The 16,028-nt window shown below is 36.7% G+C and overlaps 1 protein-coding gene across 2 annotated transcripts in view; it reads left to right on the top strand.

The window, feature by feature from the left end:
- Positions 1 to 7,479: 7,479 nt before the first annotated feature.
- Positions 7,480 to 16,028, top strand: part of LOC120956546 (netrin receptor UNC5C) — a 75,972-nt gene continuing 67,423 nt past the window's right edge. For both annotated transcript variants that reach the window (XM_049608266.1, XM_049608265.1), the window contains exon 1: positions 7,480 to 7,551. The gene's annotated coding sequence lies outside the window, so the exon portion shown is untranslated. The remainder of the gene's footprint in view (positions 7,552 to 16,028) is intronic.

Raw genomic sequence — 16,028 nt, 5'->3', positions numbered from 1 at the left:
ATATGCCGTTAGGCACCAGGAAATAGAACTAGGTGAACGCTCGTTGAGTGTTTAAGTTTTACTCATGTTTTATGACCGACTCGTGTTTGTGTTTTTAGAATAAGTCCTAGGACGATCAAAGACTAACTATTAGACTTACTTATTTCGATACTATTAAAAACACAGAAGACCAACACAATTTTTGATTATCATGTTAGTTGTCATCACATTTTACACATCAAATAGCTCACAACTATAATAATACGCAAAAAGTAATCCAAAGCTGAAACTTTGCGGCCTTAGAGCTCTCAAGGAACTTTGGTAAAATTTTACAATCATTCTAATAATCTTAAATCTTTGTAGTTACCCCTTCCCTGCATAAGATTATCTTCTACGATGCGTATTTGCCTTATTGCCTTTTCCACCTAGATCACCCTTGAAGAGTGAGCATCTCCACATGATAAATCTGGTCGTCTGGTAACGTAATTATACGCACGTTTGCCACGCCTGACTTACGCTGTGCACGTGCCGCTTAGATGTCACGTCTCTTGAACGTTTGACGGCTACGTTTGAGTTGTTCTTTTGGATCACTGTGGATCGTAGTTTTCCTTTCTTTTGTTTCAAAACGATACAAATTAACTCTAAATGTTGTGGTATTGTGATAATTTATGTATTTTTTCAAATAAAACTTTATATTTCTGGTGTCACTGTCCAGCCCATTGCCACCCTCCCGTTGAATTATTTGATCTGGTTTACAAACAACAATTTCAACGCCTTTTTAAATCCAGTTCTCGTTCGTTGGCCATGCACATGCTAAGCTGAATTGTAAAAGCAATAACAAATTGATTTAACTTGTAGCCTGCAGAGAAAGACTATGAACACTAGTTAAGACAAAACGCGAAAAAACGCTCGCTAAGTTGTTTGTGCAGCACGCTAGTGGTCAACATGATAGAACAATCATAAATCAGCACCAGACGAGTAAACATTGAATAAGAACGACGCTGGGGTACTGTCTACCTTGTGCACTTCGGGGAACGTACCAAAATCGTACTGATCGGTGTTGGTCTGGTCCGCCGTCGACTTCCAACAGCGCCTTTAATGTGCGCAAAATAACCAATGGTTATTGCTTCCATTTCTCACACATGACTCCATTTAACATGTTCTAGTAATGGTATACAAGGTGACATAAATCAGGCTCCTGCTGTTAAAGTATTTTATTTCGAACGAAAGTGTTACCGGTCATGCGGAGCCATCGTCCAGTTGCTACAGAAACAGACATGCAGAGTTGAATGGAAAGCATCACAACCAAAGGCTATCTGTCAGGTTGACTGCAGTGTCTTTTTGCAAAATGAGTTACTTTTCATTCAGCGATATATAAAGCATCAGATCTTACGCGGGTAGCTTACTTATCCGGGTAGCGGGTAGCATTGTGTTGTATTTTTCATGTATTCATTCATTTTCAGCATTCTCCAAAATCTCCAAAGATTGTAAAACCACACAGGAATTATTGTAATTATTTTTATTTGGGACGTTTTTTTGGACTGATCAGTTTCCGAAAATTTGTAAAAATCACAAGTTGTGTTTATCATTATACATAGAATGACAGTTCCTGCATTAATCCACACTTCATCTTTTCTGTATGAGTAACATTTCATAGGTTAACAACTTCACGCCGCTGTAGCGCCTACCTTATTGCCTAGAAGCGCATGTTGGAAATCTTTCGAAATCAATTTTCCTTCCATTGCTACCTCCCAGTCAACCGGTATGGTGGGCAATAATAATGCGTTGGGTGGTCGATCAACCAGCTCTGAAGCCTGCAATAACGGCCGAGTAATAACAGAGCGTACTTTCAAGCCCATCTCGTTGAGAAGCGTCAACGAACCGCGGATTCCTCGGGGAGTTTTGGTGCAGCGGGAATCAATAACAGGATAAGCAGGTAACGATAGCCAAAAGACACCAATTTGCATATCATGTCTTGAGGTGTCGAAATCGCAGTGTGATCGCGAAATAATCTATCGACTGCAGCTGCCTTCCTTCAAGCTATGTTCCGTTAATAATGGTGAAGATCATAGATTGATCGAAAGCTGTGATCCGATGTAACCTAAAGCCACTTTATGATTATCTAGACATGGCACAGAGTACCTAATAGGTATGTAAGATTGTTACTGGTATATACTGACATTAAACGAGATAAGTTGTGAGACCAGTTTTGCTCTCTTGGTGCAATCTGTTCAATGAGAACATATCACGTTTTATAAATACTTTAAGCAGGGTTTTTTGTTCATTGGTGATAATCATAAGTGATTTTCAAAATTGATACATGATTTTGTTCTTACACAATTTTCATACAAAATATATTTACATAGTCATCTGTTTGCAAAACATTTAACTGTCTTTAAGAGAGATACATCGATTATACCTCTACAAACATACCTACATATGAGCAATCATATTGCTCCCTGCTGAGTCTAAGTAGTTTTATGTTATTAGCTCAATTGCAGCCTGAACTTTCTAGAATTATTATTGTTTACATGTCACGGTGTCATCGAATCAATTTGTCATAAGGCACATGCGTGTACCAGCAGAACTTCGGCATAGAATGCGGGTTGGCAATATGAGCATCAATTAAAGATAACGTCAGTAATGACGACATTCCCTGCAATCAAATTTATGATTAAATCAAATGAACTCTTTTGGTCTGATACATTTCTTACAACCTTTGGGCATATGTTGTGAATTTGTTCGATTTTACGAGCGAGCTGGCTGACTTCTAAATGATATGATAAGCCTGAAGTACCATTTGCTAGCTAGACTTTGAATTGAACCACAAAAAGACAAACATCTTCTTTTTCATAAATATTTATCCACAGGCGCACATACATTGAAAAATTGCAATCTAGGTAGTTATTTCTAAAACAATATTATACATTTTATCATTTAATTACTTACACAATATGTGAATTTTATCAAAAAGATTTCATTCAAGATTCTAACAAAAAGAAAACTACGTCCTACAAATTGCATTCGGCTACAGAACAAAAGAAAAGCATGTAGAAAAAATACCTCCAATGCAAACCCACCCCGGCGAGTTTTATGGAATCCCACCCCGGAAGGTCAGAAAGGGCATGCCTTTGGTGCAAAGTATAAATTAACCTTCCCGATGTGATGTGGATCCTTGCCGTACCGGTTCGCATTGGTGGATGCGTTCGATTCTCACGACCCATGACCGACGCTCTGGCCATTTTCATCGCAATCATTTATCTTTCTTCTCCACCGGTACACGAATGAAAGTACTCGCCGCACCTTACGATGTGAATTATGCACGCAATCGTGGTTTTATTTGCGTGAAATACCGCCCGATTTTCTGGTCAGGATAGGTTGGCCGATACCGTACCGTACCGTGGAATAACAAATGAATCAGTGGAAAAGATTATCTGTAAAGCATAAGCAGCGATAAAAGGGAGTATTGCACGGTATCCACACCACCTGTCGTGTATTTGAAATGAAATGTAAGCCGAATTATTATTATCCGAGTTTTAGCCAATTTCTCAACTTTCTCTTATATTATTGTAGATGTGTTAAGAGTAGTTATAATGATATGCCTGACAAAACAATCACTTTAATTACCTCAGAAATTTTTTTACAAATCTCACTTTTGATTAACTATATCTTTAAATGAAGTATAATATTATTGTGTTGCAAGTGTATATGAGCCAAACCAAAGATATCACATTATATTGATAAAATGAATGTTGAAAGTTTTATGATTTATACGTATCAACCTAGCCTTAATTTCAATAAATGGTTTAAATAAGACCCCACAGCCAAAAGCACATTTTAAAATCATTGCCCAAACTTCGACAGCATCTGACAAATTAAGATAAGTAGCTTTTGAAATTTGAAAACCCAGAACGGGCATCAACTTTCTCCTTGGTGATGGACGTCATGGAAAGCTGGACGCAGTTCGAATGTCCTGCCCTAAAGCGAAAAGGTGTTGAGGATGGCTAGATAAACAACCAATTAGTCAATTCTTTGAATTTCCTAATCAAACGGACTCGGTATCCTAATTAAACCTAGGGTCGATTAGGGGGTTACTTTGCATCCAGCCGTTAAACTAACAAGATAAACACATTAAAACAAATCCCGGTCTGACAGAGCTCCCTTTTCAAATTGATTTGTTTGTCAGCAAAAAGAGAATTCTAGAGGATATTCGAACAAAAGATAGCCTGCCTTCTGAAGGCACAGGTTTGACCCAAATTCATTTTATAAGAATTGCAAACGTCAGATTGGTATGAAACAACTCAAACATACAAAGTAACAGGTAGTAGGTTTTCATTTTCAATTTTTCTGTGCCAAACAAATATTTTGAATTATGTATCAAACAAGCAAATATTATTTGCATCGATGTCTACAAAGCCTCATTGGTATCATTTGTCGTCCAAACGAAACACCTGAATCTGTAAAGTTGGTTAACAATTGTTATGTGTTTTACGTACATGACTTCATTTTGTTAGCATGCGCAAGGGGGGTTGGGTGACATTTAATTCTGGCATCAATGTTCTACATTGTTTTAAAAATATATATAATCCCTTACATGTTTCATGATTCGTTTCTTTTCCTAGTAATTGCCATGTTCTAACGGATTCTTAGATTTGCGTTACACAAGGCATATTTATGTTATGCGATTGTGATGGTCTGATGCGTCTTGTATAATACGCGGGTCTCTCGTTTCTACTTCTATAATAAAGAACGACCAAATGACAACCATAGCAATGACCATCATAACAGTAGTGATGAAACGGACAACTGCCTTACGATCATTTTCTCACCCAACTCAACCGTAACGTAAATATTTTTCCGTTACTAGAATCATCATACAAACACATCATGCTGTTTGCGAGATGGTCACAATACTTCATCGCACCCTTTTGTTAAGTTTTACGATTGATTTATAGACTCTATTCTGCGATCTGCTGAACAATTTACTTTTTCCACACCTCTTGTGGGAAATAGAGCAAAGGTAATAGTCCTGCAGAGCACATTCACCAACAGAAGGTTACTCCTAATCACTTGGTCAAGATCGAGAGCCAAACTGCAAATGGTAATAAGAAAGCATGAAAAGCTTAAGCTTTTATTACTTTTTCGGCATGGTTAATTTTATGTTTACAACCTAGCAATGCACAGAAAAGATCATTATGGTGTGCTCGTAAATCTTTTAAGCGACGCTCAGCACGTGCTCCAGTACAAAACCGCAAAAGGCACACTTTTCTTATTGCGGTTAATATTCAATCTCCGTCTCAGTCTTGTGTCGAATAACATTCATATGTTTACAAATCTACGCCATTCAATAACGGTGTGATGGATGGATTGTTATTATCAATAACCTATGCATAAAAATCAAATAAATATAACAGAAAAAACAGAAAATATATGTACAGTAAATATAAAAAATGGATATTTAACAAGCACTATGGATGAGCCCTTCTTTCCAAATAATGAAAATGATTTTTGCGCCTTTGTTTATTTTAATAGATTTATGTATTTGTTAATAAAACTATTTACACAATATTGCCCCTATCAAAATCTCCTTCACAAGCTAGGTTTAAACATCACACTCAAGAATCCCTTGTCCTAAACTCTGTTAGGCAATCAAACCTAATTCTACTGCCCTGGCAAACATGACCAGAGTTGTGGAAAGTTTGTTAAACGGATTACGTAAAAAGTAGTAATCCTAGGTCGTAAATCAGTTTCAATTATCCAAATACGCTTCAAACGTTCTTATCATCGGAAATTGTTGCCTATTATTTGCATATTTATTGCATCTAATGCATCAACGTAGGAGCCGTTCGAAGACGTATAAGTAAAAGCAATACATCCTTTAAAACCTTATTTCATGAACACAGAATCGGACATAGCATTCATACAACCATACACAAGTGTTTCTTGAGAGTCTCTTACGAAACTCCTTGAATTTCTAGGGCTCTTTGGTATAAGATTGTCTCATCGATATACAACACTAAAGATAGACTAATGTATGAATGCCATGAAAGCTCCTCCATGCAATCATAAATACGATTTTTCACATCAAGTATAAACCTTGTTTTTTATATGAAGTTAATAAAAAAATGAATCAAATTTCACTACAAATAAATCAATGAGCTGAGCCATTTGTACAATACAAAATTATTAAATCATTTTTTTAAATTATTGTAACCCACACGACAAATTGTGATTTTTAATGTGAGTAATAAAAAAATTATCTTGTACCTCCAATGGCTAAAACACGCTACTAAAAGGAAGTAGTAATGACACCCATCAAAAATGTGTAAAATACACATATATTGACCGAATCAATGTATTTCTCACATCCAGAGAAGATTCATGTAAAGATAAGGATTCAAAATCATGCAATCAATGGTTCAAAGCTGGTCTACCGTTCGCTTCTCATTCAAGGTGCAACGCCAGGACAAATGGCACTTACTAATTAAGACATTTGCTGAATCAAACGTAGCATCTTCTCAGCGTTTATCTCTGCCTTTGTGTTTTGCACATGCACCTCTACACTTAGATATCGAAGACAGTTGGCAGGAATAGCTATACGGATGCGTATTCAATCGATGGTTCGAAAATTGCATTCCGATGCAAGCCAATTTGCATGTCAATCATCGTTCCGAGTGTATTTGCATACTATGAGGCCTGATAGTTTATTTCATTTGCTACAGTCCATTAGTCTTAAGGTTTCTTAATGTCTAAATGTGGGAGCATTTCGACTCAATCATGTATTATATTTAATGTAATGTTGGATACACATGAGAACAATTCGTCTTAAACTTAATTATAAAGTATGCTCCAGGAAAGACATTCCATGCTACTTTGACGGACTCAGCAAAGATCATCTTACCATCTATTCGCTTAGTAGAATGTTAATAAGCCATGAACGCATATTGCGACAACATCATTCAGCAAACAACGCATGAGTGCTAAAAATACGCAACTCTTCTGGGCATGATCAGTGCAACATAAAATAATATTTCCATGGTTTGTGTCACGAATGATTCATCTTTTCTAATTTGCATTTTTGTCCAACGTTCGTTCGAGACTGCAAATCCCATTAGCAACATCAAGATCAAATGAAATTTATAGAAAATTACAACTATTGAAAGAAATAATTTGAATTCGGGCCATATTATAATAAATTTACATGTTCTATAATGCTGCGTTTCATTTCACTTTTAATGATGGCATTTCAAAAGCCTCACTCCTATACGCAATGTGCGTGAGTTCTTCCGCGCATATGCTTTCTCACATCGTCCTCACTATGGAAAGATTCACTTTCTCATTCAATGCTCTCTTTCTTTCGGTTGCTCTCACGCATCCATCCTAAACTCTCATTCTTCGAATCGCTTCTCTCCAGAATCCACCCAACGCTCCGCTCATTTCCATGCTACAAGCGAGCAGCCCGTAGCATAAACTGTTTCCTTCCCTCTCTCGCTCAGTCTCATCGAAAACATTCGCCGGGTAGGACGTGTTTTCGTCGTCGCGACCATTCAACGACTTTCGTGCGCATTTGGTGTGAGTGTTGAGCTGTTGTATGGAAGGGTAAACGTATCGAGAGGAAGAGGGTTCAGTTGTTGTTTTCGTCCGTGCATCGTTCGTTCCTTGACAACCCAGTGCTGCGCCATGATGTGGAAGCCTCTTCTAGCACTGTCTCCTATGTGTCAAGGGTTGTTGTGATCCCAAAGCATAACTGAAAATCAACCTGCCGGTAGCACAGTCTAGAAGTGTGCATAGTTTCCATAAGAATTTAAAATTCATTCTTACGTACGTTGGTGTAAAAAGTTGAAGTGTCCTTTCAAGGACGCATGTCAACGTTCGTTAAAAATACATAAAATGAAAAAATAGTGCAACGGCATGGGCATGAGCGAATATTGAAAATAAAACCCCACCACGACTGCTCTTCAAGTGACCGTGAAACTAATGATAGTGCCCGACCGGTAGTGAGAAAGTGTGAGAAAACGCCTCTGGGAAGATGCATCCGATACTGCTGTCACAATCTGCATGATCAACGAACTCTTCTGTGGCGGCAATACAATAAAAAGTACATAAAGATGAACAATAATCTCTTTTATCGCGTATCTCAAGCTCACCAAACGACGCATTACTTCTTATTTTCATCACAAAAGCAAACACAAGAAGTATTATCAAAGGTGTTTTCTAGTGAATCATTAACTCCTGTATCAGAAACACAACACAGTGCAATTATATACGAGCTGGATTACAAATGACGTCTGATAAATCGAATTTGGATTAACAACGAATGATTTATCACCTTTGAACGTCTAAAACGTAGATAACATAATCGCATCGACCAACGCAACCATCGGAGATAGTTCCTACACGGTAAGTATACGATGTTTTTACACATCACTTCACCCGTGTATCTCTTACATCATGATGTAATGTGCGCTCGGTAAACTTCTGAAACAAAAGGCCCCCGTTCTCCATGCGTCTTCTGTCTGCGCCACGCTTCGTGCGCTATAATGAACATACTCTTCTGGACAATTGCGTGCTTTGCACAGTCCTTTGGTTCACAAATTGGATTTAGATGAGGTGGAGCCTGCCATCCAATAATTCCGAAAACACTTCACCGATATCCCTGTGGGACTTTGGAGGAAATTGTATTGCTTTCTTTCTTTCCTTTATGTCAATTCAATCACGGTTTGATTACATTCATTTTGTCAACCTTGACCGCAATACCGGCCGGCTCTCATGAACCAGACGCAAAGATTTTGCTCCAGCAATCTAACATAAACTCGTGATCTACGAACCTCTATCAAGAATGCAGGAAGCTGTGGTTACTTTTACAACAAAAATAACAGGCCAAGTGTTCCCTGAAATTCTTCCATTCCGAACAACGCTCACGAACGTCTTTCTAGCAGACGCTTTATCTGTATGGTACGAGGGTAATATTCTACTACATAAACCAGCCCAACAACCGGCAGAGGAAGGAGGACCCTTTTATGTCTGCCATATGATACGGCGTTTTGCCTCATTCGAAGGAATGCCAGAGATGGTTGGTCTTGTGCGACCGATAAGATGAGCGAAGGATGGGATCAATAACATAAATGATTATTTTCGGCCTAATTCGCTTCTGTTTCGTTTTCCGTGGTGAAGGAAAATGTATGGGAAAATATTCCCTTTCCCGTTTTGTTTATAATCTGAAGCTGACAGGTCTTACACCAGAGGTCGATAAACTTTTTCGAAATAGATGCCAAATAGATAACCTAAGAGTAAAAATGTTTAAACGTTCTATGGAATATACGTACGGCAAAGAGGCCATCTAGACAGTAAATGACATGAAAACATGAAGACTTTATGTATGTGTTTATGTTTATGTTTTAAATATAATTATAAATGTAGTATCAGAATGAGAAAATACTGATTTCAAGTAGAAAATACAGCATTACTCTAAGCTTATGAGTCACATCGAATACAATCTTTAATGTAGCAATGTTACGTTCGTTATTTTTTAGTTCAGTGAATTAAATAAACTGAAAATTATATGTTACGGTGACTAATCACTATTTTTCCTAAGGTTCAATAGAACATTGCTCTACTCAGCTTAACAATGTTTTGCGTTACTCGGCTCAATAATGTTTATACATACATCATTGCACCAATTAGTCGCAGATTGAAAAGTAAACGTATCTTTCTTTACTTGGGTCGATATCGTTTTACATTTTGATAATAGAGCAAAAATAAATTGCTGACCTATTGAATTTCTCCCATTCCAACATCAACTGAATATGATGATGCAAATCTACCCTGGGGGTATCAAGTAGATAGATTTTATGGTTAATATCACATCATTGTTAAATTTTAAAACCATATTTAAATGCTGCTTGACTGTTTATAATCTCAAAACATTGAAATCTCGTTTTTCTATCCAAAAATCAAAACAGCCTGCAAAATATTCTTAAATATTGGCAAAATATTCAACATCATAGAAAGCTTTAACACAATCAAAATGACACAAAGTTGTCATACTTGAACTGGATGTTTACATGCAGACATACATGCAGGAACAAGGAACGCAAACACAGGAATGCCCCAATTTCATTTCTCTTTTTTTAACACAGTCAATTAATGCATTGGCCTCGATTTCACCCTGATCGAGTCATGCATCTAGTTTATTGAAGTACTCCGATGTAGCCAATCGAGGAAAAAGTCATTCAAACATTTCCTCACTTCATTCCATATAAAATCAGACACAAACATTGTATCAAAAAGGCGTTGAGAAAGTTGAACAAATCGAAAAACTCCGCAAATTATCGTCACGCTCGTGAAGTTTTTGATGAGTTTTGATGTGTGGTAGCATCTCCTTCTCCCTTTCTGGGTCCATTCATTTCGAGGAGTCTTCATTCACGATGCTTTCTACGTTCTGCGCTCTGTCTGTCATAATGCAGCCGCTCATCTCAATTGCCTGCCATTTCCTCAGCTCAATCTTTACCGCGCACATCCAATTCAGTAACTGCCTATTGAAGACCGAAACGTCGTCAATCATTCACTTCAACTTTATATTGGCATAACGATTATAATTATGCTTAATTTGCTTCATTTAAATAAATGAATAAATTATTGCCGCACTTGCCATGGTTTTGCTGTAAGGCGAGATGCAAAGCAGTGCGTAAAGAAGGGATATAAACATGCTTATAAAGACTGTTCTAATTTGATGAAAGCCTTGGGATAAATACACTTTTTGATTGTTTCATTTTTTATTGAAGGCTCAGGTCATCTTGATTATAAATAATAACCTTTATTACACTTTTTCCTTTCATTATTCCATCTTCGGTTGACAGTGTTTGAATGTACACAACAACTTTTAATATGTTCGTTGACATTGAATATTAAATGTCCAAAAACTGCTAAAAATAATGCTCCCAAAGAGCGAACATAATCAGAATCAGAGTACAAGGAACGAATCCATTTACAAAAACACTCCAAGCACTGAAGTGTCTGTAGAAGTTTTACGCCATTACTACAACCCTCTGTAATAGCCGGACAACTTAAAAGAAGCCAGTTTCTATATGAAGTCATTAAGATGTCTGTGTGCTCTGTTTCTTGTCTTACTATTACCTTACGCTCGTAGGATGGTTTTTTAAATGTAGGTTTTTGTTATGGTCGCTCAAAACCTTCAACAACTAATGTGCTGCTTCCAAACGAGTATGAACGAGATAAAGATTCAGAAATTGATAATTAATGTTCTCCGTGACAAGGGCACAAAGTATCTGAAGATTTGCCCTTTAATGCGGTGCTTTTTGCTGTTGCATTGCAAGCTGATGGGCTCGACGATTTAACATATATTGCTCGATGTCATCAAAGTGAAAGCATATTATCCAATGCTGCTTTGAGTCATGTTATCTTCGTTTTGTGAATCCTGCCTCTTTTCTTTCAGATGGATGCCACGATACTGACCCTCCAAAATTGTGGCAAGTGATTTATCACCGTCACTGTCCATGATAACAACCAAAGGGTTTTTGGGATGCTTTTTCCGCAGTATTTCCTTTGTGTTCATGTTCGAGTGAGACATTGTCCCCGCAGTATCGTTTTATTTGCATAGATAGTATAAAAACCATTTTGCCCCATTCCATCCTGAATCGCTATATGTGACCTGTTTTATTCCACCTTTGGGGCTTACAGGTGATTCTCAATCAAAACTTTACCCATTGTCGAATCTTTCAAGGGAGCTTGTAAATAAATCATGGCTCTCAACGACTGAGGCTAGCGCCTTATTAAAGTTATCGTGCACACACAACATCATTTGAATTGGTTAGGCACGAAGGTTCAGATAATTTAACCTTAATTACGGGCGAAACCGGAAGGGATTTAGCTGCAAGGAAGGATTAAAATGCGTAGTCAAATTTACATTCTCTTTCTAAACTTTGTTTGGGTTTGAGATGGAAAGATAAACAAAACCTCTGAGGCTCCCAAAGCTAACCCAAAACTTGTCAACATTAATGTGTTGAACTGGTATTCAGGGCTGGGTCAAGAAGGAAACTGCAAATAATTCTATCACGGACGCACCATTAACTCAAAATAACTCACTTGATATGGACCATTTTTGAGGCGTTCTTGGGTGTTCTAATGTTGTTGTTTTTCAATAGAGGGAACAACATTAAAAAATTAGTCTCAATTATTAACAATTAAACACATTTAATATCAACCATTTTTCGAACAAATAAGATGGATACGAAATTTTACAAAGTATAAGTATTATTTATTTAACTTAAGATAATAATAAGATAATAATAAGATTTTTTTCATTTCAATCCCTTTATCCAACGACTTTAAACTTATTACCTATAACATACTTCATTCATTCTTTCATTTCCAGTTGCAATCGAGTAAGGACTTCCCCATAAAGAACATAGGTGGCTGCATTCAACAAAACAAATAAACGTCAAAAGCATAATCTTAACAAACTATATCCTAAGGACTCTAACTAGAGTAACCGAAACTTTTGGAAAATTACAATTATTCTTATGCAAAAATGATGCAAAACGGGATTTCCTTAATTCAAGACGAATGTCTTCAGCAGCTTGTCTGCTTTCATTTTGACACTCAACAACATGAAATAGAATTTTGGAATCGAGGAAACAAACGACGAGGATGGATAACAAGGTGACGTTAAGTAATTGGAAAACTTCGTTGCATAAAGTCGAGCTGCAGAAAATTGCGATCGTTTGAACATCGTTCAAATAGAGGCTTTTGGTATCAGAAATGAAGAAACCTCCAATTACCATTCCATTTCACTATAAGACCGATTCTATGTCGTATAGTGGTTAGGTAAGAAACAATAAATATTCAATATAACCAATAAATTAATTACCTGAATATAACATGGTTAGACATGCTTCTCTAATTTTGCCATGGCTATAGTTTGAAATGAATAAAATATTTAAACATTTGATTGAATTCATTTTCCATCATAGAAAGGTACCATCATAGAAATTTAACATTCCCATCCAATAATCCTTTTCATCACGAATACTCGGAACGTTAAAGAACGGACAGCACTCATTGGACTGTGAAAACCCCTACCAACAATAAAAGACGTGCAGAAGACGGTATTTTCATTGTTGCTTTTGATCGTCTTAAAGAACTTTTCATTGACCAAAATCCTTAAAGGCTTACTTCATGCTTTCATAAATTGAATACACTTTTCTATAAGACTGAAATTTCGTTGTTTTTTTTTACTCTCGTTCGTGTAGCAATAAAGATGTATAGAATGTTTACCAGCTGTATCCATGACGTTGGCAGCTTCGTTCTCACAATGGAATACAGTTGGGAATGCTTGAATAGGTCGAAAATTTGTTCTTTTTTAGTTCATATTTTATCGCATAAAAGTCGCTTATATAATTTCTAAGCTATCCAATAGTAGACTCAGGATCACGGTTGAGCTTTTAATTTAACATAACTGTATAGAATCGACAGCTATGGTATGCATTCTTTCATTTTTTCTTTTAATGATTTCTCTTCCTTTCATTATACAGGTAATCGAGGGCGAAAATATTTTCAACGAATGTTCAGAAATATCTTGGATTAAAGATGCCCAGGATACAGAAGCCAATATCATACGTTTCTGCATACAAAGGAACTATGTCGGATAATGATTCACAGCGAATGATATTCCTTCGTAAGGTAAAGTAAAGCAATAAACTTCATCCTAGTTAAGTTTAATTTTAATGCAGTTTTTAATATGTCATGTACTGAGCACATTAAGAGTATTCCCTTAACTTTTTATAAATTTTTACAAATTATTTTTGCAGCCAGGCAATGTATAAGCTTGTCAGAAAGGTTTGGATCACACAAGAAACTATGAGATTCATCAGTTCATGTGTTTCGGATGCACACAAGACGATCAGCTATCTTCCATGGATAAACTGAATTGTTTGTGATGTACAATCAACTTTTCATTTGCTGCATTGAACATACCGAACTGCGCTGCCCATTGAAAATTAAATAAATCAATGTTGTGGCTTTCTCCAGTTAATCTTAAATTCATATTGTATAGAATTGCAAACTGAACTAATCGCTTGTTCTATCTTCGATCAAGCTAATTACCCTCGTCCCTGTAGAACCAGGGGCTATCTGACAGATGTATTACCAGGTCATATCATTATAATGATAAATAAACCACATATTGCCTAAAGGACGCACACAAATGCTGATACTTGAGGAATATTACACATTGAACGGACTGAAATATTATGAAACCAATCACTTTTCGCATCGAATTTTCATCATAGATGTGAAGATTGCATCTACTTGCACAATGGTGGTACATTTCTGATAGTAATATTTTCAATCTATCATAGTAGACCAATACATTAAAAAAATAGTTTCCCATCTCTACTGTTACCTATACGATATACTGATCATATCATTTATGTTCGCCTATTTTGATACCGGTTTCCCACTTCCTCATCGATACATAGAAAACATTAAGTATGTCTGTTCGTTTGTCGTCAACCGAGTCAACGTCATAAATTGCTGAAGAAATTTGAACTCGAGCAAATTGACGATGAAATATCTTCAAAGAAGTCAAACATTCATCAACGTCACGTGCAACGAAACAAAGAAATTGCTGTGCAATGGTACACAACATACTCACAGTGATCATTTTGAAAATTATTTTATTCCTTTAATACAATTAATTGATGTGGAATATGCACCATGGGATATGCACCATTATTTGGAGCATAAGGTCATTTCAATTATTACCGTAAACTGCATACATTCAATATTCAAGGTTGATAAATGATTAAATAACTTCATATCCGAATTCCTTAAATTGGAGCAACTTACCGTTTTGGCGTTAGTTTATAACCAAAACAAAACAAGATACAAAACAATAGTAGCAGAAGATCCATAGGCCTATCAACTATTACGCATTGGGCCAACCCGAACCCTTTCAGTTTGCTATCTTCAATGACACCATTTGATATGTTCCATAAACGAAACGGCTGCAAATGCGTGTGCAATATGGAAGACCAAAGATTATCATAAAATGATAACGTTTTCATCAAACTAAACTATTCACCGCACCATTACAGTCCGCCCTTCTGTCCCCAACTTTTTGATGGTGATGCTCGCCCATTTGCTTGGCACAGATAACGGGCCGAAAGGGCGATCCACATTAACAGACCATCAAGCGGCCCAGCACGAAGATCGAAAGGACGCCAAAATACCTGATGGAGACTTATCTTATCTGCAGCCCATCACTGACAGCGAACATTGGCCGTCGAAAATGTCCAGCGAGTTGGAAGCCACCGGTTTGACAACGATTTCCCATTAGTGGTGTCAGCACAGTATGAATGTCTACTACCAAATGTCCACAATGTGCATACATGCAATGATACATGCATTGCAAGCGAAATTAACCGCTTCATCTTGCCGTTATGCTTTCACTTTTTGCCTTTTGAAAAAGATTTCTGCACTAATTTACTACAAAAAAAAAACCTCTTAGTAAAACCACCTTTCCGTCATCTAAAGTGGTTCACGGGTCTTTTTTCCGCTTTTCGTTTAATAGCCCATTAGTCAACACCTGGTTCTCCACACTCGTCATCATTAATGGTTGATGTTGGATGTGTTTTATACGCTCAAAAAGGAAGCCATAAATTATCATTGCTTTTGAAATCACATGATTCCACCCCCTATTCAAGACACTCTGACATTGACAAGCTAGAAACGCCGTCTCGATCCACGTGCTGATCCATTTTTATGTCAATCTCTTATGGTGTCCGATTCAGATGCAGTCAATTGAAGATTAAATAGGGAGGAGCAGTCGTTGATTATACTATATTGAAAACAAGTTGTTAAAATGGTATTATCAGTTTTGTGAATGGAAAATTAGATACTTGCTATTTTACACTTGTTTTTTGCCTTCTAGGACGAAATACTTCTATTTCTTACACAATGAAAGCTATATTTAGAATAAATTCGACTAGTGTTGGTTTATTTTTTAACCTCAATACTCCTAATTTGAA

The sequence above is a fragment of the Anopheles coluzzii genome, chromosome 3 (genome assembly GCF_943734685.1).
Source record: "Anopheles coluzzii chromosome 3, AcolN3, whole genome shotgun sequence".
In the NCBI taxonomy this organism is placed as follows: domain Eukaryota; kingdom Metazoa; phylum Arthropoda; class Insecta; order Diptera; family Culicidae; genus Anopheles; species Anopheles coluzzii.
The sequence above is the reverse complement of the archived record's forward strand: the minus strand, read 5'-3'. Positions and strand labels throughout refer to the sequence as shown.